Source organism: Triticum dicoccoides, chromosome 4B (assembly GCF_002162155.2).
Source record: "Triticum dicoccoides isolate Atlit2015 ecotype Zavitan chromosome 4B, WEW_v2.0, whole genome shotgun sequence".
NCBI classification, from domain to species: domain Eukaryota; kingdom Viridiplantae; phylum Streptophyta; class Magnoliopsida; order Poales; family Poaceae; genus Triticum; species Triticum dicoccoides.
Genome location: NC_041387.1, coordinates 422,003,308 through 422,007,783, shown reverse-complemented (window position 1 = coordinate 422,007,783; position 4,476 = coordinate 422,003,308).

Here is a 4,476-nt window from a genome sequence, read left to right as displayed (position 1 = left end):
CGGGTGGGCGACTAGATGGGCGGGCGAGAAGATGGAGGCGGGCCCAGATCATGGGTACTCTTTTTTTTCATGCGGCGGTATACGTATGCCCGGCAGAGCTGTACAATACGAGATGGGCATACATTTCTTTCGTATGCCAATTCTGCCCTTCTACGTTTTGTTGGGGGGGGGGGGGTCTACCGAAGCAAGGCCCTATGCTATATATGTAGTGCCCAACTACAAATTCTATCACATTTTGGATCACCTACCCATCATGATCTCAGCTCTTTATTAAGCTAGATTTTGTGTACGAAACAAATTAGCACATAAACTCATACACGTGTACTCCCTCCGTCTGGAAAAACTAGTTTTTTCAGACGGAGGGAGTAGCTAATATTTGCTTCACCAAACAGAAAAAACATACACATGCATGCACGCAAGACCGGTACATAACAACAGTCAGATACGACCAGCATATTATATCGTACTACATGCATGTCCCATGACAATTCTACTACAGCTACTTTCTCTGGAGCCGCCTCATGGATTGGAACACGTAAAGTGCTCGGCCAAAACAACCTGAAACAGTCTATTATACTGATGGCTTTTGTACCCTGAGCCCTTTGAAGCCTACAAATACTGACCCACACCAAGAACAAGTGCTTCCATGATCGAACATTAACACGCTTATACCTTCGCTTTTCCACTCACTCGCTAATCTTACGTGTCTCCCACTAAGCCGTTAGCCATTACTACAGAGCATGCACCTTGGTATACATAAACTATGAGAAAAAGGGCTAGGCATAACCCATGCAACCATCCTTAATTTACTCGTGGCCGACGCGATCGTGTCTGATCTATACGCGGCCACGATGATTAGTTTTTCAGTGTGTTTGTGCCTTTTGGTTTTGGAGGTACTACACTACATCTACTATTCCAGAAGGATTCGGAAACGTGCATTACGAGTGATGTGCATGAGAAGACAGACCCTGATTAACTAGGTTTAGCCATGGTAGCACCGTATCTGTAGGGTAGGACTTTGCCAATGGCGTCTCTGTCCTACTATTCTATAGCCATTAACCCCTCCCTGAAGGGCACTTTTGAGACAAGATCTGTCGCCGTGCCCCCTTGCCTGGCTATGGAAGAACAAGAAGTAGCTATGTTGTGCAAAAGACAGTCCATACGCGGGACGTTTCCTTGGTTTAAGACTACGAATCTCCAAGTTTGTACTTGATATAGCTAGCTTGGTGTTGTGAACATTGTGGCTAACTGATCTCTTCTCATTTCTTTATGTTTATTTAGATATATAGGCCGTATTATAGTTTGGCAAGTATCGTAGAGTGCATGAAACTCGTGACGACAATGTGCATGCCGGCATCGGAGTTTACTAGTACGTACGTGTGTGCTTTCACTCCGCTTGGCTGCCTGTTTGCCCTGTTTGGGAGTTATGAATCTCATCCGTAAAATAGAATTTCTACACTCTTTGACAATGTGCATGCAGGCATCGGAATTTCTATACCTTTGTCGAAAAAATTCTATACACGCTTCTAAGTAAACAGCGTTTCCATCCATATGACAGGAGGAAACTTTTTTTTAATTTTTTTTTTCAGGCGATATAACAGAGGAAAACAACGGGGCTGAATTTCCACTTCCTCCTCCTGCGACGTACTACTCCGTAGTGCTACGTTAATGATCACAGGTACCGGAAAAGATACACTCAGCGCCGAAAAGTGCAATTAAATTGGTTACGACACTCAATTTCGGCGTCGGCGACTACAACGAGTCAATGACCGTATATAACACTATAACTGACTCTGCTTCTCCGTTGCGTCCATGTCCATGTGCGATATGTACAATTTCCACTCGTCTAGTAGCTCCTGGTGTTCTTCCCATGCGAACAGAGGTTCCATGTATATCCATCTAGTACCAACTAGTTGTATTGCTCGTTGTCGAGAATGAAGCTTTCACTACAGTGTACGCCTCGTGCAGCCCAGCCTAACCCTAGCCTCGTTACACGTAAAGATGATAAACTTACGGATAACAACCTGCGCATTGAACCTTAATTAAGCAGTATTGTTATCCGACAAACGTTAGCTGTGAAGGGGTGGCAAGCGAACGTTTTTTAAGTTTACATGGTGGAAGATGGCAAATCCTTTCCTTTTTGCATCAAAACTTTCTTCTTTCCAGAAATTGACATGGTGGAAGATGGCAAAGCCCGGTCGGCGTCAGCGGCGGCGGGATCTCTTCTCCCACGGCTCGCTGGATCTGGCGCGGGCGGATCGCGGCGGTGGTTGGCGGCGCGCTGGAGGCGAGGCGCGTCGGCGCGGGCTTGGGGGCGACAACGATTTCCCCTGGTGTGCGTGGGAGTCCGCTCGGGGCGCGCGGCGGCGGCTCTCGGCAAGCTGTGGCGGGCGCTGGGCTCTCGGCGGCACTCCGGCATGTGGAGGCGGCGGTGGTCCCTGTGCGCGGTCGGCGGCTCCGTCTCTGACCTGGACGGCGCGGGGGATGGCGGCGGCCCGACGTGGCCGATCTGGATGCGGTGGTGCCGGCGGCTCGCTGATCTGCCGGTGCTCTAGGGTTCTGCCTGGTGGTGCTAGTGGTGACGGCGGCCCGTGCACGAGAGTTGGATCCCTTCAAACTGATCCGGGTGAATACTTGCCTTTGGCGTCTACTAAGGCCGGCGGTGGCGGCGCTATCTGCGTCGTTCCCTTCGTGAAGGCATCACCGTGGAGAAGTTCAAGGCCACTCTCTGCTACCTCTGGGGGAAACCCTAGATCGGATGATCGGATGACGGCGGCGCTCTGGTGTCGTTCCTTCCTTGGGGGCGTCATTCTTGGAGGTACACACGTGATCGAGGGATCAGAGGACGGATTCTTTGGTGAAGCGGTGCTTCATCCTACACACTGATGGCGACGGGTCTTGACGGCGTGGCGCAGTGAAGATTCGTAGTTCGCTGTGGGAGGATGGACTCACGCAGGAGGACGACGCTATCGGGCGTCGTGGTGGCGTCGATGGCAGAGAGACCTGACACGGTACATGCAATAGTACAGCTCTGAAGATGGATTGGTGGCAGGTGGCTGCGGCGGCCTCATACCCGGTAGGCGTCCTGGTTGAGGAGTGCGCCGGACAGGTAGGTGCTCCATACCCGGCAAGCGTCCTGGTTGGGACCTCAGGTCTTAGATGTTTAGGTTTGGCTGCGATGTCTGTTTGGTATTAGGCCCAGACTATCTGCGCTCCTTCATCAATTAGATAGGTGTAGCGACAATTGTTGCATAGACGGTGGCTTTAGTCTTGCTGTTGTATGGCTTTGTAAGGTCTTGTGAGAATAATTAATAAAGTGGTCATATGCATCGCCCAGATGCAGAGGCCAGGGGTCATCCTCCTTTTCTAAAAAAAATTAAGACTCGTCTTCACACAAACCATTAGTTGTTGACTGCTCCAAAAAAATTTGGGGGGGGGGGGGATTTTTAAACTATGGGAAGGGACCCGTCGAGGTCATCATCGACATCCAGGACAATAGAGTACACTACAAAATGAGGGTTTTCTTGTGACGGATTATTTGTATCACGTAAAATCGATTGTCATCATAAAAGATAGGCTTGTGGCGGTTTTTCATCGTCATGTTCTCCGTCACTGAAGTGTCGTTGCAATATTTTTTATTCCTGGTACCTCTTTTTCCATCACATAAGATCGTCTCTTTGGTAATAATTCTTGTTATGTCACTGAAGTCTATTTTCAGTGACGGCAAAAATTGATGCCGTTTTCAATCGATATGTCATCGAATAGCGTTTTAATAATAGTAAATGGTCACTAACAATTGATGTGCCGGGTTGGACCGGTCAGTGATTCTGACATATGGGTCGACACGGTGCTGACGTGACTGCTTACATGTGGGCCTAGACGCTGCTGATGTGACTGCTTACATGTGGGTCCAGATGCTGGTGACGACATGCACTTTCGTCACAATTACCATCCGAGATTGAAGATGGCGTTCATTCCCATAATATTTCACCTTACGGCCAAAATTTCATTGATAGTGAAACCTGACAATTGTCACGGAATTACATAACACATTACAATGAGCAATCATGCGACAAAGTATCTCGCATGACAAAGTATCATGAGGAACAATAATGCACCATCAGGACATGGATGGTTGTGAGACGTTGTACTGGGATGATCGCAATGACTTCCTTGGTGACTAAGCATTGCCTAAATTTCTTCTTTTTTTAAATAACTTTTTTGTGGATCCATCATGACAGCTTCAAGTTCTCCTAGCTGCTTCTTTTGGTGTTCTTCAATGTCTTGTTTCTAGGCAAGAAATACTGCACTTAGATCTTTCTAAAACCTTTCGTTTGTCACTTTTTAGTCTGCCTCCTGAATTACAATCCTCTCTTCTAGTTCTCGAATGCATTCAAGAGAGGTTGAAGTCTTCCTGGAGGAGGGATCCCTTCCCAGGTTGGATGGAAAGGAAACTGGTAAATGCTAAACCCAAAT